Genomic DNA, 24,369 nt, shown 5'->3' on the forward strand with positions numbered 1-24,369 from the left:
AGCTGATCTTCAAGGTTACAGAGAAGGTCCACAGGTCAGAATTATGTTGAAGCCCACATCTTTTCCATTTTTTTTCGTTTGCTGAAATCGGGTGAAAAAAAAAGCCTGATGTGTCACATCAAAAGAGGAACATGGAAAGAAAAACACTTTCACTCCCGAGGCCACCCACGCCCAATTCAATTCATGAACTGTGTGACGGCAGTCCAATTCAGAAACGGAACAACCAACCACTGCAATCAAGCACCAATTTGCACCCACTCCATTAACCTGCTTCCTGTCAGCAGCATGTACTTTGTCTGATAGCCGTAGAGACTGTTCTTATTTGCCATGTGTGTACAGGAAATCCTTTTTGTGTTTCCCTGTGGTCGGACATGGTTAAACCGTGACTTATAACCAACACACATATTCCAAAAATGTGGTAAAATAGATTGGAAAAAGTAGAGTTATAAGCGAGAACCTTTCATCCACCTGTATGGAGGCTATTTCTTCATCTTGAAACTTGAACGAGTAAACTCCAGTTGAAGATGCTTCTTCTTTAAGACATTACAAAATGAAAAACAGTTTAAAGGTTTCATGAAGCAACGTGTAATTTTATCTACTCCTTTTGCACTGATTCCTCATAGTAATGACTGCCTCACTATACTCCAAAGAAACGCTGTACAAGTCCATGACCATGTTGACGTGGGTGTAAGAATCAGCAGATTAGCTACTAATACACACAAATGTGCATGTCTATCCATCAATTCTCGATACACGTTTCATCCAATTCAGGGTCAAGTGGGCTAGATCCTGTTCCAACTGTCATGGGGTAAGACTGAGGCAAGCACACCCTGAAAAGGATGCCAGGACTGACACAGAGACAGGTAACTGTGCACCTTCATCTCTACAATTAATTTAGCATCACCAATCGAACTAATATGAATGTCTTTGAACTGTTGGATGAAAATAAAGCACCCTCAACTCTGCATACAAAGACCCTTTTAAAGGAGGCAAATTATGCTCTGTTTTAACAAATTGGTCAAAATTTCACTTGACCAAAGTACAAGAGCCCTTCTCTCACCCCTACTGAAACACTTCTTCTGAAACTAACCTGTTTTCACAGGTGAAGACCAAGGGGCGTAGTTCCTGTGAGCGAGGAACTACTTACTCAGGTGGAAAGTTTGCTGACAGGAACCGAGTAACTATATCGGTTTGAACTGGAGTCAGACCCTGAACAGCAACGAGCTCCCCAGAGAAGTTCAACTATCGATGCTTCAGCAGAAAATAGGTGAAGTATGTTTTTATGTTGTCTAAGGATGTCACACTGACATGAGTTAATATCATACTGTGTGTGTTTATGTACGTTTCCTATCATCAAAACCTGGGCAGCTATTGTGCAATTGTGTAAAAGTTAAACGCAAACATAATGAAGGTGCTCGTCCAGTCTTACTAAAAGCACTCCAGCACAATATATAGTTATCGATAGTCAAATCTATTGATCCCAGAGGGAAATCACTCAGCAACAGATGATACTAAACAATACTTTCTCATAAACAGTTATGGACCAACCCAGCACAGCATAACTAGTAATGCATGTGTACCACTGTGTTAAAACATTTTGTATATATTAACATCATAAAAAAGCTTTACTTAGACACTTTACTTTTCATTAGAAACATGCAGATAATGCAGTGCTAACACACTGACAGTGGTTCAAATAAGTAATAAACAAGACTGAGGAGAGGACTGGTGTTGTACCGAAAGCTGAGGAGTGTTACAGAATAAAACCTTTCAACAACAGAACATGCAATCCGCAAATGGTGCACCAATGTTTATCTTTCAACATTCACTTGTACATCTCGATTTTAGCAAACCTATGTTCCACAGGCAAAAGAATAGCCATTTATGCTGGACCCTCTGTGGCCCCATACTGAAGATCAGTCCAAATTAGCTGAGCATGACTTTTCAAATGGTGGCCTAATTATGTTGGAGAATTAATGACTTTTCATTAAATGAGACACTACAGAGAATATGATGGCACAATCAAATATCTCTTGGCATATGCCACACCACTTCACACTCTACAAACAATCTGCCTAACTATTTGGGGTTTGAGATAGGAACTGCAAAGGCTGCACAAGTGTTTTAGAAATTAAATCAAGCTAAGTTTTTGAAAACTTGTGACAGAAATCATGAACAATAGTTAGGCCAAATAATTTGGCAGAAAAATGTTCAGCACATCAAGTAAACATCTCGACACTTGACAAAATATAAAAAATAGGTGCTCTGCAGCCCACAGGTCCCCCACATATTTTAGATGGCTGTTCATTATCATAAGTGGTGGTCTCCATGCTTTTTTTTTTTTCTCGGAATAAACCTCTTTTATATTTTGTTGCCTCTCCCCCATCCATCTGATGCCATATACAGCACTTCATTAAAAGAAATCCTGTTTGTATGTAGCTGCTCATGACTCATACACAGACTGGCAAGCCATAGGTGGGTAGTTGCCCCCACTGTCTTTTCAACTGTGTGCAAAGAAAAATGGAAATTTACTTAAGCCATAGCTGCAGGAAGCTTGTGAACAGCAGTTCAACCATGATGAGAGCGATGAATCAGACAAGTTGAGCTGCGCAGAGGTTGCTGTGGGTTGAGACCATAACATAAGGTTTGTATAACATTAAAGGAACGGTTTGGCGATTATTTTGGTGGAACAGAAATATACCAATACAGAACCTGAGTAAAGCAGTGATGTAAAGAAGGTCAGCAGCAAATTGTATCATCTCCTGAAGAGATTTATTTCAGTTTAAATATATACTATATTTAGGGTATTTTTACTGTTTGATTTTGTCGAAGCACAACTCTCTTCCCAGTCATTAGACTCCCTTGATAAAAGACAGAACTGTAATTTAATCTAGGGTTACTGGTACACCACTGCTTCTGTCAGTTAGTTTGCGTTATAGCTTGACTTTGTTTTTGCCTGAATTTTGTGTGTGTTCCTAATAGGGTTAAGACATTGTGTTGAGTTTTGCTTCCAGTAACGACACATTCCCAGAGTTCCCTCTGTTTATGAGCGAAGAAGTGAGTTTAAAATCTCTTACAACTTCTCCTTATTATTGACTAAGTCAGTGGGGTTACATGGCACTGAAAGGATCGGATAATTGGCAAAATTTCAATAAGATTGAGTTATTAAGTGCATGTAGACACCTTATTCTGACAAGAAATTGGATCGGATCGGATTACTCGTGATCGGATTAAGACCCCGAGATAACTCGGTTGAAAGTCAAATTAAACGTGCTTGTAGACGGGTGAAGCACGTGGTGAATTAGACTTTGCGTTCTGCGCATGCTCGAGATTTTTTCCTGTGGTTGTGAACCAGAAGTCGGAAGAGACGATATTACAATTGTTGTCGCCGTCAGAAAGAAACAAACGCGATGGAGAATGCGCCGCCGTGCATCACGTTTTTGTGCAATAAGCAGCTCATCACAAACAAAATGGAGAGGGAGGTACCTTCATCTTGCTCTTCATTCGCCATTTTCTCGAATGCCTGAGTTTGATTCGATTCATTCACCGCCATATATCCAAGGATTATTACCCTTGCTCAACTCATTCTTATTGTAATTTAGCCAATTATCCGATCCTTTCAGTGCCATGTAACCCCACTGAGTGTCAGCTTTGTCCTCATACTCATATTTTCTTTTATAAACTGCATTAAAGCTGTCACATCTTTGTCAAAACTTGAAGAAAAATACCCCGTTTTTTTTTATTACATGGGCAAAGCAGTTGTCTACCAACTGAGTCAGTGGCTTGACTTTTGGCTTCCCATGTCCACATGTCAAAGTGTCCTTGAGTAAGACACTGAATCTTATATTGCCTCCAATGCATTCACTGGTGTGCGAGAATGTATGATAAAGAGAAAGTACTGCATAAATAAAGAAGTGCTGAATGAATATATGTTTGAATGAGTAAATGTGGCTTATGGTGTAAAAGCCCTTTGAGTGGTCAACAAGACTAGACAAGAGCTTTATAAATGCAGTCGATTTACCCTTCAATAGCTAGGAGAATTTGCTTTTCCTCATTCATGTCTACCTGCCATGCTGAGCAGCTGCAGCCTGGCTGTGAGCTGCGCATGTTAAAGGGATAATCCGGAGTAAAATGCACTTTATGCCATGTCACGTGACATTTCAAAATTCCAACCTGTCAGTAAGCTAGGCTTTGCTGTTGCATACAACTTCATTTCACTTTCGAAAGAAATACTGGACTATGTTTGTAAAAAAAATGGCAACGAAATTGTGACTTTCCAGAGCGAGTTACTCCACACTCGGCAATCAACTACGGACTCACGTGACGTGATGTCTCGCGTGAGATAGCCTCCTGTTGACGGAAGAGGCTCTGATTGAGAGCAGGTACTGGCTTGATTAAATTCATTCTGGACTCTATATCCGACCACATGAAGACCTCGGGACACTTCGGTTTGGCTTTAGGGACCCTCTACTCACTACCACGTAAGTGTTATGTTGTTTGGAGCTGTAGAAGAGGTATAAAAATAGCGTTTTGTAGCGGTGACATGATATGCCCCCGTCACCTCCAGGCTAACGACTTTTGGCTAAAAACAGTCAAATTGAAATTCTCAAAACACATCCGAATGACATGATTTTGATGTCAACTCAACGTATGTACTCCCAACATCCCGTAAATTGATCTAAAGTGCATTTTACTCCGGATTATCCCTTTAAGAAAGCTTTTCGGAGTCATTTCACAATGTAAATGCAACCTAAATCAAAATGCATCCCTTTTCCATGGCAAGTTTTTTTTAGACAACTGAAACAACATGCTTCTAAAAATTGGTCTTAATTGGTAGAATTGGCATTACTTACTGTATTTAGTTTGATAACAGTAATAGTTAAATAATTGAAATAAAAAAGAGTTTACTAGGAATTATGTTGATAGAAGCAAAACCACGTGAAGGGTTGATAATGGCTGCCAGAATGTAAATAGGCCAATTTAGTATTCTATAATTCAATTTTCAGTACTATATTAAAAGATACCGCCCATCCCCTGATTCACACTTGCTCTTTTGATTACCAATGTCCTTGTTCTGTGGGGCGAAATGACTGTTTTCATGATTCTAGTGACTTTGAACACTGTTCTTTGCCATAAAATGCTGTTTTATGAGAGTGTGAAGCCGTTCTAATACTCCAGCTAGAGCATAGATTATTAAAATAAATTTAGCTGCTCATTCATCCACAGCTGCAGTTTCCTTAGGCACCTATGGCTGCTTCTCCTGGATGGGATTGAGATGGTATACATTACAAAGTAAGCCACTCAGTAGTGGGAGAATTAGAGTACAGATGCATTTACCCCACTGGTCAGTGCAGAAAGAGGTTTCTGCTCCATACATCATTTTATCTAAGCAGCTACTATCATAAATTTGATTTATATCCATGTACTGGAACTCCAAGTACGAAAATGACCAGATTATTAGTTCCATGCCCAATCTTTAAAGGTGAGTATCAGTTTATCTGCCATATGATTTAGATAGAGTTTTACAGCTTTACACTTGGCAGTTTATTCAAACACAACGACAAAATACATGTCTCTGCACTCTCGGGTCAGGGAGTAATCATCCTTTAAATACAAGGTTGACAATTTGATTCCCAATACCCCACTTTTCTTTTGACAAGATCCTAAATCCTACATCGCCCTTGAAAAAGGAGTCTATAAAATTAATGTAAAAAGAAAGAAAATCTTCATCCAATTCATTCATTTGGTTTTACTGCTGTGCTGTTTAATCAATATCCCAGAAGTTTCTGTTTAATCTTTGGTCTATATCATTAACACCTTATGTTATAAACACAAAATGTAAAGAAACGAGTATCAGCTGATGAATGTTGATGCTTTAAACATTTATCTACAGTTAAAGCGGGCCTAAGTTGATTTTACAAATGATTAATTAGTGCTATGTGAATGCTTGAGTACTATTAGTAGTTTTGAGACTTAGTGTAATATTTAATGCAGAGAATTTATGAAGAAAAATATACTGGTTTCAACATTTAAAATGTAATGTGTCTGTCAAGCTATTTGTCCAGTGCTTCTATAATATAACCCCTATATATCTAAGACAACAGTACAAAGTATACTGTACATGTATACCAGTCATGTATACATAACATTGGTATTTGTGATGATCCAAATATGTATTTAGTTTGTACAGTATATCTGTTTTGGTTTTGTTAATGTTAATTTAAACATTTCTTCAATGGCTCAGTTTCTTTACAAGGATTATTGGCTCACCTCTAATAGAATAATATCCATATTGTCCACTAAGTGGCAGCAAAACTTTATCAGTATCAGCTTTTGCATTTATGTATGTTAATGTCACAGAAAGGACAAACAGATAGGAGTTAAGCATCCATTTTTGTATTTGCATGCAAGCATGGGAACTTCAAGCTTTCCCTGTACTGTAACATGAGTCTGTCTATCCTGATGCCCGATGCATGCTGGAGACATATTAGCAAGAGAACTGACATCCAATCTATGAAACTAATGTGGGGTGTGTTCTTCAGGACAAAAGATGCCATGACCTCAATGCTGGCCTCAAGTCATTGAAACAAAAGGAAAGTGGACTGACAAAACAGACAAAGGATCTATTGAGATCTGCTTATTATCACTTCCTGTTGCTGCTGATCAGTTCAGAAAACCCAGCTGTTATCAGCTGTCTAATATGCTGGTACATTCAATTCTCTTAATTTCACAACAACCATCACAAAGGAGCATCCATGAGCAAAAATAAATGAATGAGATCAAACCTTTTCCTATTATTAAATAACATCCCTTTACACACATCAAAACTTTTTTAACCAAGGGGGGGTGAGAAATGGACCTACGTAGTGCCCCATTATGGACAGCAGAGGGCGCAGATGATCTAAAAACATCAGTCAAAGAGCATACTTGCTTCCAAATACATACTGTGCCTGAGGTATCATCTTCATGCTGTTTACTTTACAGCAATGTTATGTTATCTTGCTAAAAGCATTCATGCTGTGATGCAATTTCTCCTTTCCAAACAGTATATAGTTGAAAACCACTCTGCCTTAAAACAACCACACACAGATTTTACAAAAAGATTAGGTGCTCTTGATGAAAAGAACAATGTAAATAACAGAGAACAGACATACTTTTTTTCTTTTCCATGACGTAACACACAGCCTACCAAAAGCACACTGCAAAGGTGTCAGAACTCCTTCTCTAACAAACTATAAATCTTTTCCAATATACATCAGAATTCCCCGTCAGCTTTGGGTGAGAATCCAAATGTAAAAAAAACTACATGGAGTCGTGATGATCTACCCTGTTCTGTGGCTTCTGAGAGTTATGAGGGAAAGCTCTCAGCAGCAGTCAGTTCTTTACAGCAACTTTTCTCTGAAACTTAAGAACTGTAAAGCAGCAACATTTCAAAAGGGAAATTAAATTGAAAGCACACAGAAAAATTGCCGACATTCAGCCGTTTCAGTGGCATCAATTTAGAACTAAATATGAAAAGTGTGAATGGGAACTGCTTCAATGTATTGGCAAACAAGGGAAAAATGGCTGCCATTATGCTGTATCCACATGATATGTGGATATATATATATATATATATATAAAAAAAAAACAGCAATTATCACTTGAATAAATGAGACCAACAACTCTCCGAGCAGCAGTTTGCACAGAATTAGAAAAAGCCTGCCAACTAATGATAATAATGGATCAAGAATGAATGATAGCATGAAAAAAGGGCCACCAAATAGCAGATTATGTGAGGGTTTGTATATGCACAACAATAAAAGGCACACCTGCCACCTTAGATATAGTCTCTAGAGCAGCACAATCATCATTTGTCTGCTGTCTACAACACCTCCATTTCCAACAACTATTATTCTAAGACTGCTCAAACCATAATATGGTGCAGTAAGGACACTGGGCTTTGCTACCTGCCCAGATGGTCTGAATCAGTGGGTATGAGACCTCACAGTGAGCGTCACTTTCACTTGCCATCAATCACAAACAAATAGTGGAGCACAAAGCCAAACTTCCACTGCATTGGTAAAGCAGGACCTTTCAGCCACTTTTACTGTATGTTTTATGAATTCCAGCGTCCGGCACTGTCTTAGCAAACAAAATATGTCAAAACTGTTCCACAAGGTGGAATGTATGTAACAGCATAGATAACAGGAAGCAAGTTGTATACAGGAAATGTCTGAACTTTCTTCTTCAACTGCTGATTGTAAACAGAAGCGGAGTACAATGACTCAGCAGCAACAGCTTTGACGATATATTCACTAAATAACATTTGTAAAGCCATGCTAAAAGCTGGAGAGCTGACCGGTCGCAATTCTAATCAAGCTGATCTATTGCATCATAAAGCCCAAGCAGCAAATTGAGTCTTATAGAAACACAGTTGAAAAATAAACTGTCGTGTCTTATCTGCAGTCACGCTGCAGATAACACACGTCACACAGATACAGACTGATATCCTGCAGCAGCAGTTACACGAGGCTGTCCAACAGCCAAGCAGCCCGTTAGGTGTGAGGCTCAATTGCACCCACTCAAGTTGATCTGTCATTAACGCAGCCCCACCTGCTGCCATTGTGCACTGTATAAGCCGGCCTGTGTCACCTTCTTTCATTACACCCTGACATGTAGCTGCTGTCCATGGTGACACCCTGCCCGCAGTTTCAGATCACTGTTCACTGAGCCGTATATGACATCGAAAATGTCCAAAACGTCCAAAGATTCACAAGACTAGCGCAAGAATTGTGCCTTTCAACTCAGTCAGTTGATGAATGTATGAAGCCGTGCCCAAAAATATTACAACAATTTTCACTTGGCACTAACAAATGACAAAACACCCTGGACTGTCACTAGGACACAAAAATCCTGCTTTTACTTTCCTCAACCGAACCCCCTTGTCACCTCTTAACTCAGTGGGTTATTACATTACAGCAGCATAATGAGCAAAGTGTTCACTCTGAATCATAACTTCTCACAGCAGATTCATCTTCAAATAAAAAAAACTATGAAATCCATGCTGAGATGCGAGGATGAACCCAATAAAACCTTCCATGGTACAAGCAGCAGTGCGATCGCTGCAGTGATTTGGGGACAAAAACATTGCTAAGTAAGCAATCTGGATGCCAAATGAAAGCCGGATTTAATGCTCCTTTGAACTGGTGCAGTCCTGAGCCCCAACAGCAATAAACATTACTCCTCACTTCACTTTGTTTTAGCAATATTGTATACTGTACAATTCAACACATTATCTCAGCCAATTGTGTCACGCTTGAAATAACAAGGGAGCAGTTTAGTCTGCAGCACAGAAGATTCATATTGAGTTCAAAAACATATATTAAACAAGCACAGTTTAATCATTTCCCTCTATTTCAGTCACATATCTAGCTCAGCTGAGAGGTTGGGGAATTTATCAAGCTATATTAAACATAAAAGGGAATGAACAGTGCATACAGAATTTGTAATGAGATTTTTTAATGGCACCTGTGCTCAACTGAGCAAAGCATGAAAAACAAAGCACAAGGAGGATATCATGTCATCATGCAAGTATGTCACAGATTTTTACATTTAAGACAAACTGTTTTATAACAAGCCGTATCTGTTTTTTGGTCTTGGATCTGCTCACTTTATGTCTCAATAAATCAAAAGTCTGTAAAAACTAAATTTGAACAAGTTACTTGGCATACTGAGTTCAATTCAACTTGCAGATAATAACGCTAAATTTTAAGATTAGGGTTTCCTCCACAGCTGCAAGCCGTGTAGCCAACAGAGCTAGGCTAAACAGATCTCTTCATTAGTGCTCAGAAGACTCAAATCATGACTTGTATATGAAGGTTAGCTAATCCTCACATTGCCTAAAAAGAGAACAAGCTCTACCTCAGGGAGACGGATAATCATTTAGGTTTGTTTTCACAAACTTCAAAGTAAATAAAAAATCAAGAGGGATAAGACAGCTAAAATATGTGGAAAAACAAATACAAAACATAGAAAAAGGAAGGCGGTTAAACTAAGTGGCTAAAGCCCCAAACACAGAGCTCGAGGTCATACCAAAACACAGATGAGAAGTTTAAATTTGTTTTTAAACTTTGATGCAAATATAAATTGTAGAAGGGCAGGCTACGCCATTGGATATGCCATCCATCGTGGCTCGCCTGATTAGGTTACATACTTACATTCATCATATGACTTGATTTATGCTTCCACTGACAGTTGTGAAAAAAAGCTCACATCAAGGTTGTTTGACAGTGAAACCAAAAAAAAGACTTCATGAATGAAAAGTAAGAGGTGACCAAACATGTGTATCATGGTTTCAAATGTACCCATCTTGTTTCTTGGTATGAGCATATCCTCCTTCTCCTCTCCAGGACCCTAACTATGCCCTTGTTGCTTGTTTATAATTGAACCATTCATGATGATATTTGATGTTGGTGTGTGATAAAACACATGGTGAATACTCATCTAAGATGTATTTCAGAGCACAGACAAATCACCAAAATAGTTTACTGATCTGAAATGTGTTACGTATCCTGCCTCCTGTAGGGAATCTATCTCAGAAGATGCTCCTGTGAATCACATTTAAAGGGATAGTTCGCCTCTTTTGACATGAAGCTGTATGACATCCCATATTAGCAATATCATTTATGAACATTGACTTACCCCCCGCTGCGTCCTGTGAGCCGAATTCCAGCTGAGTTTTGGGGTCCACGAAGCTAGTCCGGCTAGTTGGCTGGGGTCAAAAAAATAAAGCGTTTTGCTTCTCAAAAAAATATCCGTTCAAAAGAGTAATACATTTGCATCACAAAATGTTGTCCAGGAAAAAGTCAGACCTCACTTCGCTTGGCGCTATTTTTGCCTCCCTTGATATCAATGCGTCCAATGTAAAACTGTGCAGACCGAAGAGCAGACCGAGCAATCCCCTGCTTCCGAGCAGTAAACACCGTAACAGATGCAGCTATCGCTAGGTGGCTAGGGAGTGCTCGGTCTGCTCTTCGGTCTGCACAGTTTTACATTGGGCACATTGATATCAAGGGAGGCAAAAATAGCGCCAAGCGAAGTGAGGTCTGACTTTTTCCTGGACAACATTTTGTGATGCAAATGTATTACTCTTTTGAACGGATATTTTTTTGAGAAGCAAAACGCTTTATTTTTTTGACCCCAGCCAACTAGCTGGACTAGCTCCGTGGACCCCAAAACTCAGCTGGAATTCGGCTCACAGGACGCAGCGGGGGGTAAGTCAATGTTCATAAATGATATTGCTAATATGGGATGTCATACAGCTTCATGTCAAAAGAGGCGAACTATCCCTTTAATGGTATAAATAAACAACATTTGAGTTAGTATGAGTTGAATAAGTTGTTGCCATGAATTCCCCAGTGAGCAATATAGCAACTTTCACCAAAAAAGTCCTTATATTGGCCACCAAAAGCAACTGTTCAGGCCGAAGAAAGCTGTAGGAGTCAAACCCGATTGTACCGAATTGAACAAAAATGCATTTTGATGCACCAGTTTTGAATTCCAAACCACTAAAATGAAAACTTTCATCGCTGTTGACACAACTGCTTTTGGATAATCTTGTGTGTGAAGTTTTTTTTTTTACCACATCATTTGAAGACAATTTCACAAAAAAGGAGTTCAAAATGGAAATTGTATATGCTTGGGTGGCCAACCTTGAACAGTCCCGGGGTCAACAAAGTGCCATGAATGACACATTCATCAACTGCCTCAGGCCAGAGTCTCATCTAAAATCTATTAGACCGGCTCTGATGACAGCTTATCACCAGCTGTGACAGGTGACACACAAACTGTGTAAATGATGCTACCACTGTGGCTGCAGCCCTGGACAACAAGCGCCAGCTCTCTATTAATAAAGCAGAGAGCAGAGGGGAAACCCGCTTCCTTGTGTAAATGGTGAGACATGTTGGAAGCCTTCTTCTTCATCAACAGACCTACAGCCCGTAACCAAATGCTATATGTGCCAGCAGCTACTGTGAAACTCGAGTATCGTGTCCCTTTCTTAGGTTTCCTCACATCAAAGCAATATTACATGTCAGCACTGGGAAGTTGCAGCATGAGTTTCATCACGCTAAGACAGCTTTCAGCTGACTATCAGGGCCGGAGAAAAAGCAATGATGATGCTGGGTGGGAACATTAGATTTAGTTTTCTCTGATAGACTGTCGGAAGACAACAAATGTGAACAGCAGTGATAAAAAATTAGATTAGAGGAGCAAAAGATGCGTTCACCATCTAATTTAAATGCTGAACTAAAGGCAACAGCCTCTATTCATTAATCCTTGCAGATTGAGAAGGGATATTAGCGTGTGTATAGTTTCTTGCCTCTACAGGTCACCAACGTTTGTTGGTATCAAAATACTTTAATTCTGTTTGGGGACTCTGCAGCTCCCTGCATCTTTGATATGAAGTTAGAAGCTGTACTCGCTACAAAGTCTCAAGTATTACAAAATGCTCAGTTCATACAGGCATACACCTTCAAGCAACAGCCCAAGTCTACTGTACTGTTTGTCAAGTTATCGGGAAATGCATCACTAAAATGTCCATATTTACTCCTAAAACCTTTGTGATTGCAATGACAGAGACTAAACCTAACCACAGCTGGCCATAGACTGCCATCTGAGTCGATGCTACAGCTCAGCTCATATCCTGTCAGACTAATTCAGATGCACACGCTTCACACCCACAGCAAAGAACAAAGCTTTGATTGCTGCTGCTGGTGGCTCTTAACACGCCGAGTTGAAGGAAAGGCAATTGCTTCAGAACCAAATACACGACACAATAATAACTAGTGATGAATGGAATAATACTTGTTCCTTTAGTTTCCTGTTTAGGTGGATCTTTGTCAATTTTTCATCTCCTAATTCTGTGAAATTCTTCTTTCATTCACTGCTCTTTTGCTGTTTTTAGGGTAATTGGGTTTTTATCCTTGTGCAGAAGGAATCTGTTCATGTTCCGCTTTCTTTTTCTTTTTTTTTTTTTGACAGAGTGTAATGTGAGCTTCCAGAATATGCAAACACTTATCCTTCTGCTGGAAAAATATCTCCATAACGTCTGGCTGCATCGCAAGCCCGAATAATCATGACTGAACATGGTAGTATTGTTTTCATTCAATCATTTTTTCTCCAAACATATCTTTGCTCATTGCAGGAAGTAAGATGTATTTTCACTTCATTAGTCCTCAGGAAAAGGCTTGTTTATGAAGGCGTTCATTTGCAAACTTGAGATGCTGGATTTTGTGGTCAGGGTGCAGAGAAGATGTGAAGGTCAAAAAAACAGTGCAGGGTTCCCTAGAGTTAGGGTTCTTCAATATTAACACAAGAAACTTGTGCTAAAGAAAATAAAAATAAAATAAAATAAAGGACCAGACTCAGTGAATAATTCCCTACACTCCGTATAGATCAATGAGCACTGCTGACCAACATATCATTGGGGTCATCAGGTGGGAACCTCCTTTCATCAGTGTTTCGTCTAGTTGGGCCCACGACACCTCCAGGAGGCTAGACAATGACCACTGGCGTCCCAGAGTCACCCCCCTAATGCCAGCCAACACTGCCCCTCACACCACAACAACCATAATCTACCTCAGCCTCTCACCAACTGCACACCAGTTACAGCGGGGTGGGGATGCAAACCCTGGTTCGGGTAGGGGAAGAAATAAAAGAGGTAAGAAAAGCAGGAATGGGATTCAAACCCTGGTTCGGGTAGGGGTAATGAAAATATAGAGGGTGCCAGAGGTGGAGGAAGGACAAGACACACTAGCAGATTCAGCAGACAAACTCACCTAAACAATCCTATAATCACTAACAATGCCAGCAAAAACAAATCCATACAACTCACTCCAAGCCAACTCACTCCAAGCCAACTCACCCAAAATGGCCGCCTGGTTTCAAAAGGATCACATGTGCCAAACCCTCCACTTAAATAGCTTGAACTTCTTCTTTGCTTTTTCAAAAGTCTATTTACCCTAAGTGCCCCCCCTGCTGGGCCCCCAGCTGCTATTGCATCTTCTAATCCAAATCCACTGGCTGGATTTTACTGCTTTATCTGAAACCTCCTGCACTATTTTCCTCACACTCTGTCCACTTACACCTAGCTCCCTCAACAATGAGACAACAGACTTTGCAACAAATCCTCTACATCCTACTTCCACTGGACAGATTCTAACCTTCCATCCTCGCTGCTCTGCTTCTGCCCCCAACTCCACATATCTAAGCTTTTTCCTTTCATATGCTTCCGCTACTAATTCCTCCCAAGGAACAGTCAGCTCTATGAAATAGACTCTCATTCTACTCCTAGACCACAAGACTATATCAGGCCTTAGGTTTGTAGAGGCTATTTCCTGGGGAACAACAAGCTTATTTCCTAAATCTACCTGCATCTCCCAATCACAAGCATCCTCCAAGCTGCCGTGCCTCCTTATCGTCTTTTTAACTTTCTCCCCCTCTTGAACAAACTGAATTGCAACTCTCTGTACCTTGGACCCTCCTAAGTTTACCTGCCTTCGTTTATCTTCAATACCTGCAGCTAAACTTCTTAATACTTGGTCATGTCGCCATGTATACCGGCCTTGTGACAGACTAACCTTACAACCTGACAAAATATGCTTTAGAGTTGCAGTACCTGAACATAACGAACATAACGGGTCTCCATTTACCCAGAGTTTTAGGTTCTGGGGAGTTGGCAATACATCATATGTTGCCCCTATCAAAAATCTAATACTCCTTTCCTCCATACTCCACAGTTCTTTCCAACTAAGCTTTTTCTTTTCTACACCTTCCCAATTCACCCACCGTCCCTGCTTAGCCTGAGCCACTGCCTTTGCACCCCTTAACATTTCCTCCTGTCTACAAATCTGCTCAACAACTAGCTTTCTCTTCTCCTTGGGACCTGCTCTACTCGACACTGGTTTGCCTGGGCCAAGCCCCAAGCCTCCCCGGCCTATTTGCACATTACCCACAATCTCTGTATGTCTAAGAGTTGCTTCTGCCTCCTGAGCTGCCAATCTTGGTTTCCACTTCCTCCCCTTGGTTGGGTTTGGAACCACCTTACTGACTACCACATCTTTACTCCCAGCTAACAGGAGCTCTGTCCTAACTTTAGTACATTTAAACTCCTCTACTAGACTAGATACTGGGAGCTGGAGTATGCCTTTCCCATACAGTGCCACAGTACTTAAACAGCTAGGAACACCTAGCCACTTCCTAATATAAAAGCTAACTAATCTTTCCATTTTTTCTACAACAGATAATGGAATCTCATACACAGACAGTGGCCACATCAACCTAGGAAACAATCCAAACTGCAGACACCACAGCTTCAACTTTCCTGGAAGCTCTGATTTATCTATTCTATCCAGTCCCTCAGCAACATCTTCCCGAAACTGCACTGACTGCTTTCCATCATTCATGTTTGCCTGGTACCACCTGCCTAAACTCTTTACTGCCTTTTCCCTTATTATTGGAATGCTTTCTTCATCTATTACAAACTTTCTATCACTTAATTTCCCTCTAATTATTGAGATACTTCTAGACTTTGTAGGTTTGATTTTCATCCCAGCCCACTTTAGATTTTTATTAAGTCTCTCAAGTATTCTCTTCATACATGGCACTGTTGTAGTCACTAACGTCATATCATCCATGTATGCTCTAATTGGCGTAAGGCGCATGCCATCCTGACGTCTCTCTCCTCCTACAACCCACTTGGAAGCTCTAATAATTATCTCCATGGCCATTGTAAATGCTAACGGAGAAATTGTACACCCTGCCATAATGCCTATTTCTAGCCTCTGCCAACCTGTTGTGAAACCTGCTGTACTTAAGCACAGTCTAATATCTTGAAAATATGCTCTTACTAAGTTAACCACTACTACAGGCACTCTAAAATACTCAAATGCTTTCCAAATAAGGCTATTTGGCACTGAACCAAATGCATTTGCTAGATCCAGAAATATAACATGCAAGTCTTTTTTCTCAATCTTGGCTGTCTGAATCTGATGTCAAATCATGCTAGTGTGCTCTAAACACCCTGCGAAACCTGGTATTCCTGCCTTCTGCACAGTAGTATCTATTAAGCTATTCTTTTCTAAATAACTAGCTAATCTCTGTGCAACCAAACTAAAGAATAATAATAATTAATAATTTTCTGTAAAAAGGGGGCATTTTGATTCGACTCACGAGCAATTCTCCACTGATCATCATCCAGACTTCAACTTGATCTCCACTATTCCTGTTAACTCTCTTTTCTTAATCACTACATGAGCCAAAAAATATGCTTTTCCTCCAATTATTTTGGTTTTCAGAGTACTTAGCAGCATAGAGGGGCTAACCCATGGATGTTGACTGTAGGTACCAGGGTCTGTGGGCAAACTCTAGCCATACCAAGCTAAATAAGTTCTAGAATCCCAAACTTCTTTGGGCTCAACAGGCTTCTTTCCATTGTCTAGCCATCCATCCATTCATCTTCTACGGCAGCTTCATAGTGTTCAGACCCACAGGGGGTGTCACAGAAGCAGGCTACACCCTGGATGAGTTGCGAGTCCATCAGACCTATAAGCCATGTCAGTATAGATTCACCAACTGTGCTAAATCACGTGGTTTTGGACAGAGGGTAGAAGCCTTGGAACTAAGTAAAACTCAGGATAACAGAAATAACAATTTAACATTTAAAAAGAACAATTCATTTGTAATTCCTTTTGGGAATCAGTTCTAGATTTAGATGATTTATGTAACTATTGAGTGTGACAGACATTTTGACCCCGAAGGCACCCAGATTTTTGCACACTAGTGCATCATATGTGTAAGGCTTTGCTTTGGAGAAACATGAATGAAATTAAGCACTATACACTGATATTTCCATTTCATAAAACAGTGCTGCCAAAAAAATATATATCTATAATATCTAACTCTTTTTCAACACTGTGTATTGTCGGATTAATAAGGCTGATGAAGAGGTTGATAAAGAATCCTGTAGATTGGAAAAAGAAAACTTTTTTATCTCAAAAACACTTACTGCAGTAATAAATAATAAGGAGCTTCTGGATCTTTGGCAGAAAAGAAAGTTAATGCAAAGGTAGAAATTCCACAAAGAGCCGATGCAATAATCCAAACACTTTTCTTTATGCTTGAATTAGTGACAATAAAAATACTTGTGGTGTAAAAGATGACACAAAGCAAGCCATGCATGACAGAGCAATCTTCAACAGTGTAACTGTTGTTGTACGCATAGTTGATCTCATCTGCTACTGAACTCAAAATGTTTTTCCTCAAGTTCAGAAACACACCCTTTAAATGCACACCCACAGAAGTGACTTAACCCTACTGAGATTTCAGAAAAAGAATGCCTGTGTATATCTAACACAACTACGTCGAGTTCTTGCTCATAAAATTTACATGATGTTAACTAGACTGCATATATGACCGTCTGAATTATGCACTACATGGTAAACATTGACCTCTCAGCTCAGTGCAACGAAAGACGTTTCAGTTCAATATGAGGTGAAGGTAAAACACTGAGCTCTTCCCTCAGGAAAGGTGGTAAAGGGTACAGCTCAAATGGATTAGGCAGACGGCGTTGTTGCTGTATTGATGCTGGCAGCTGTGGCTGTTAATGTGATGTTAAGTGTTCAGGCTGTCTTTAAGTGATCCGGTCATGGCTCATTGATAATCCATATGTGGATGTTAGAGCGCATGTGGTGAGTCCAATTAAAAAAGTGAAGGATTGCCAGTTTGAAAGTCAACCAGGCCTTCTGAGCACAGGGCTGGGCTCTTGAGAGTAACAGTGCCCCGAAGACAGAGACAACAAGTGTTTTATCTTCTTCCTCTTTAATATTAAACATTTGCCATAAAAGTATGATCTGGTATCAGAGGCTCCAGTAATATTTTGTTGAGAAACATGAGATTCGTTGACCTTATGGATGTCACTTGAGGAAAAACTAAAAGACAACAAATCAACAAAAGCTTTGCAAAACAAAAAAAAACAAAAAAACTAAATGAAAAACAAAGATAAGCAGAGCAGTTCCAAAGAAATTTCAAGAGACAAAAGCAGGAACTGTTTTGCTTTTCTGTTCAATGGAGCATGTTGTCTTCTAATTCATCCTTGGAGTCAGCTATGTCATTCTTTCCTCCTGTCAAACTCCCCTTCACTGATTCTTGTCAGGCTAATACAGTCTCTGAATCATGTGGTCTGCCCATTATTAGTAATGCAAGAAACACACACACAAAATCAGGGCTGTCCTCACTGTACTCTCCTTCACATTCACTGTACTCCTCCTCTACTTCCACCCACCGACTGACAAATACAGCAGGTGAATACATTCCAGCATGTCGACACTCATCTGAAAGAGGTATTCATTTTCCCAACCAGGCACCAGAACATTGTGAACCATGACAACACTGGCTCAGAGGCTTTTCACGGTTTCAGCATGAAATCAGGGTGCGATGTTGGAAACCAGGCGGTTTCTCTGTAATTACGTTGCTAATTTCTAGTATGCCATTTGTGAGAGTCAATTTTAGGAACCCACACTGCAGGTTTAATTGCCTCAGTGCAGTTTTAATGGGAGGTCACCTGAAATTGCAGCGAGTGCTGTTTAGCATTCATTCGTAACAGTGGTACAAGCACATGGGGCTTGAGTGCTAATACATTCATTTCAAGGGAAGTGGAATGTGCATGTCCTTAAAAGTTCACCTATACACGACAACCCAAGGTGAGTTTTCTACCCAGAGCTCAGATTTGTGTGTGCTCTGCAGAGGGGGAAAATGGTGAAATTGAGCTTTTTAAATGCAGTTCGAGGCTGCTGCACCATGTCATTTATCCAGTGAAGGACACATATCAGTCTGTAAGTCTTCAATACAGCCTAAGCTCACAGCCCATCATTGTTGCTTCCAAGGAATGATCAGAGGGACCAAGCAGGGTTTAAAGGCATGAATAAACTACAGAGTTCTGAGCAGCAGGACTATGGACAGGACTAAAGGACAGTTGTGGCAGGGATCTTGACAATGATTGAATAATAGTGCTTGTTTGGAGAATGAAAATGCATGAAAATCCACTTTAAGACAGCTATTGATTTCTTTATTGAGTCATCTCTTAAGCAGTTTTTCAGTTAATCTATTATTCCCCTAATCTGAAAAATGTCAGGCACTACAAAAATGTGCCCTTCGCATAGCCAAAAACTAATGTAGGGTTGTTTATATGGATATGCACTTACGAAGACCTTCACTGCATAAGAGCAGCAAACCTTAACTATTCAAGAAGCTCAACCAATACGTTCTGAGCATTCTTGGTTGACAAATCACTCAAATTATCAAAACAGTAGCCTATTCTTCTGACTTATTGATCAACAACAAAAGCATTGCACACTCAAACATAAGCCTATGGGGCAAACTGGCTGAGTTGATACCTGAAATATATTCCTTTGATCGCTGAGCTTTGCACACAGTAATCAGATGAAGCGTAAAAATCGGCTTGTGAAACTGTCCTGTGTTCATTTCTACAATTCATTATTTTGGCATAGCCTTGCTGAGTTAATGAGGAGCATGTGTGTTAGCAGAAGCTGACAGGATTCCAACCAAGACATTGTCTCTTCATATCTCATACGTGAAAAACCACAATCTACAAGTTCCCCTATCTGGTGTGGGGAGTCGGGGAAAAAAAACATACACAACACTTTTGTAGAGTCATTTGCTGGTAGTAGTGTTCAACAGCAGTTCAACAGCAAATGTACTTCAAGTAATTTGCAGCTGTAAGCATCAGCCCTTCAAATTGAAATGTCCCTGTTGAGGCAGGTGTTTGAGTCCCTCAAGTGTCTGCCAGGAAACCACCAGCTCCACTGACATTACATCACAATATCTTGACACCCACAACATAAAACCACTACTGGTCTTTACATTGATCAACTTTTTATACGTCAATTTCCTACTTTGACTTTAACAGTGCAGAAAGCGTGAAAGGTCTGAATCAAAGTGCAGCAGTTTAAGAGTTATAAAATACCAATACATGGTCAGGCTGGCATCGCAGCGTTGCTCCAGATCTGGGCTTGAGGTCAACAGACAATCAATGAATTTCATTTCCCATCTTCAAGGCTCAGCAGCAGAAATGGACAAAAGTTTTTAGAGAACATGGGCCGCTTTTTCTTCAAGTTTGAATGTTTTAAAGAGCATTGAGAAAGCACAAGCTTTGTTGCTTTATTTGTCACTTTTTCTCAAATTACACAAACATTTGAAACCACAGTTTTAGTTTAGCAGCTGAGATCAATTTACACAATAAGCAATGATAATGTATACACCCTATATTATGCACTCTATATGAATGCCCTCAGACATTACCTCTTAATTATCCACTTCCGAATGTTTGTCAACAGTGGGCAACTGAGTATAAACCCAACGAAAATACAAGTGCTGACACCAATCATCATCACTAGTTCATATTCATAGCAGAAGTCACACAGTATGTGCAAAAGAAGGTGCAAAAAGCAGAAGGCAAGGTTTCATAACTGTACGTAAAATTGTTGTTTCTGTATAACCACAAACACAAAAGATGGGCAAAAAATGAAAAAATAATGAGAACACAATTGTCTGGATAGTCACATGAAGCCTGAGTGTTTTTCATGTGTAAAGCTGATGTGCTGGGCCCAGTGTTAGACAAATGAAGTCATGCTGAAGCAACGACTAACAGATTTAACAGAGGCTGAAACAGATCCCATACATAAATCTAGCAAAATAAATACAGTATCAGCTCAACCTCGCCGTCAAATCAGGAAGGTAAAAACTGGGGATCGATCAGATCTGTTTGCATGGATTTCTTTCTCCTTAAACAATTTTTCTCAAAACAGCCTCGAACCAATGCAACTGATTGTAACTGTATATAAAAACCCATCTTTTTCAGTGTGGATGTTGACAGAGAGATGCATCACGACAGCCCACACAAGCACAAGTAAAAGTATTTTTTGCACTGTTCTGTCAAAGCTGAAGCTGCAGCAGCCGTGCCACTTTGACATGGAGCCACTCACAACCCCAGGGGAAGCCACTCTAAAGTGACCACGTGACAATTTTTGGTTAACAGCAGGAAAAATCCCCTGTGTGTTTTGTACACATAAACAGATATAGAAATACAACAGTCAACAAACAGGTTTGTGCTACAGGTTTACTCTATGGGATAAAGACGGTTCAGTTCCCCTCTCATCACTTATTTTTCAAAGACCATTATAAGTGTATGGCTGACTGATCAGACCAGCAAAGCATGGGCAATTAATATTAGCATAGGTTATAAAACAGTGGCTGGCAATCAGTGCAGCAGTAGCAGCACATGAGGTGACTACATATTGAGACTGCGGGGAAGTGGTGTTCCTTAATTTGGGATCAAAAGTTGTGCTTTAATTGTCTAACAGTCCAAATTAAAGTAATCTGCTCGGGGTATTGTACTATATGTGATTAGTAATTCTTGCCATAAAGGCATGAAAAAAAAAACTGCTGCACATTTAAATCAAGAGGCTGAACAAAACCTCACAATCAGCTGTCCTACACTTTGAGCAAGAGGACTCCATGTAAGCCGGAGGCACTGCCTGAGGCACTGCCTTCCTTTCCACATCAAAGATTTACCTTTTGAACTCTTCTCTTCCTCATTATTCCAGAGCTTTATCCAGCCAACTATAGAGTCTACTTTAGCACGTCCCAGCTCAGGCTGGTCAAACTCGCTGAGCACATTGATCACTTTGTTAAAGGACAAGTAATTGTGGGCCAGTGGAGAGCTCTGATTACCTCTGGGCTTCGTCAAGACCGATTTGTCTCCTTGTCACTTGAGGGCTGAAGAAATGGAGATCAGTATGGAGCAGGGGAGGAGGCTGATGGGAAACATGATCTCCTTCTGATGCGTTAAGTGCTTCTTCCTGGTCTGTTTTGAGTTTGCTTGCTCAGTGTATTTTGTGTGTTTCTGAACGCTTCCAAATGACATGAGACCCCTTTGTATATGAATAGATACGTACAATTGTTGCTATAAAGCTCAGTATTTCAGATATGACTACGAGTCGTGCTTATATAGTCATGCGATGGTCAGTTCATATAAGCAGTGGTGCTGCTTGTAGACAGCGCACATTTTTTTCTATTTCTACAATGTGATGTAAAACATGATCAGATTGCCAGACAGAATAGTCTGTAAGGAGGATGAAGCTAGATGAATATAGAATATATCTTTTCATTTATTCATTAAATATAAATTCATATCTGTGAGCGGCAATTACCAACCCAAGTAGAATTGGGTGAAACTCTCCTTTGTAGCACTAAATGAAACTTAAATATTTCAGGTAACTGCTGATCAGTCGTACACACCAGCTTTGTTGAATTTCATCCCATTCCACTAAAGTTAACGGCTCATACTCCAGAATGGGTTTTTTCCTCACACCACCTGACCACTTCAGGTCCTCCTACAACATTTATTTTGAGTACAGGTCAGGACTTTACCCTAACAAAAGATTAACTTCATTCCTTCTGCTGAGATTTTGGGCAAAAACCAAATGTACGCGCACTTGCCTTCACACAAACTCAAGGAATGTGTGGGGAAAAATTGAGCCCCTTTCTTTTCTTTTATGATTATTACTACAACTACACATTTTCATTTTCATGCTCAATTGGTTTCTGTGCAAACAATATCTTCATATAAACATTACATATTAGGGGAGTGTCAGTATCCATTCATGGCTAAACGTGGGACTGCACATGCGTATAATTACAGGATGATTCAGATATATTCAGATATATGTGCCTTTATAAATCTTAAGAACAGAATGCATATGTACATTTCACAGCAAATCAGGCCCAAACCATGGCATTACTCCACATGGAAAAGCCTTCTGGTGGAGGTAACAATGGTCTTTCCTCCATTTGGATAGAAACCATATTCTTACTGACTGTGATCACCAGTCAAAACTTTCTCAAGATGGCTTTGTAACATTTTACAAACTAATGTGAGTGTGCAACTTTTTTTAATCCGAATAAAACTCTTTGTTTGATATCTCTGATGATGTGTTGTGGAGATAAGACTGTGAGGATGCATTGTCAGACAAAACAATTGAACATTGTTTGATTTTTAAGAGCTTCTGCGTTGCATTTTTCAAAAATCTAATTAAAAAAAATGTATTGATGTTATTACTCAAATTACTATTTACTTTTAAGATGTTAAAATCTGAGAATGTTTCAGAATTTAATCATGCCAAAACATAATGCATTCTAGAGATCACACACTTTCAAATTCCACTATATGACAATATTGTCTTTTTGATAGATGATCACTGAGGTTCATTTACTGTAAACACTCAGAGAACAGAATAAATACATTCTCCTTCACTTTGTCCATTTCATCCTCCATGATCCACATAGAATTAATACCTTGACTCGATCAAACACATAGCTCACATTAATTGACATAATCTCCAAGTATTATTCAATATGCCAATGCTATCTTTGCATACATCACATCAGAGCTATAAACAATCCATAACAATCCCATCTATCTCAGAATAAATAGATTTTCACACATCCAGTTGGTATTTTTTTTCCAATAAATAAAAAAAAAAACAAGCAGTGAACGTATTCCTCAGTGCAGCAGTACTTGTAAACGCATTCTCAGAAAATGTCATCACAAAATATCACGTAGCATCTTTAGTCGAGAAATCATCACCTAGCCACACAGTGACTTTCCTCTTCAGAGCATTTTCTGTGTGGCTGCTTCAGGGCCAGGATTTATCCAGCCATTACAGAACAAGGCCCATTTTTCATGTGTAATGGGGTCCTCCATTAAACATGAACCTCGAGGTACAATCATTTAGCTTGGCGCCATCACTTCAACAAACTATCAGCTGATACTTCAAAAGATACAGGCTCCACAAGGCACAATGATAAAAAAAAAAAAAGGTGACGTTTTAGAGAAAAAGAAAAAAAATCTATACATATATAGTTGGATTATCTAATCATTTAGTGTTCATACCAGAAAGAACAGCTCAATGACACACTGGAACCATACGGCACTTCCGATATCCTGCCCCAAACACTACACTACTTTATCACTACTATAGATGAAGCTTTCAAAGGTGTGTACAGATGCATGACTTTAGGTTTGCATGACTGTTATTTGCAGTTACCCCACTATTCAGTTAGTGAATAGTGGGGTAATAAGAATTTCACTCACAGAATTAAGACAAAACCGTATTAATCTATTTTTTCATCAAATCATTTGAAATGTTTAGTGCACTAATCCCTGATGCATCCTCTATATTCATTCCATTTGGCTTTAAAGCCACGCTGATCAATATTTTTTCATAACCACTAGGAAAAAAAAATATGTGC

The 24,369-nt window shown here is 39.6% G+C and overlaps 1 protein-coding gene across 5 annotated transcripts in view; it reads right to left on the reverse strand.

Annotated features, from left to right (window-relative positions):
• kcnip4a (potassium voltage-gated channel interacting protein 4a) overlaps positions 1 to 24,369 on the reverse strand; it is a 141,640-nt gene that overhangs the window by 50,411 nt on the left and 66,860 nt on the right. The window lies entirely within an intron of this gene.

Source organism: Odontesthes bonariensis, chromosome 19, assembly GCF_027942865.1.
Source record: "Odontesthes bonariensis isolate fOdoBon6 chromosome 19, fOdoBon6.hap1, whole genome shotgun sequence".
Taxonomy (NCBI): domain Eukaryota; kingdom Metazoa; phylum Chordata; class Actinopteri; order Atheriniformes; family Atherinopsidae; genus Odontesthes; species Odontesthes bonariensis.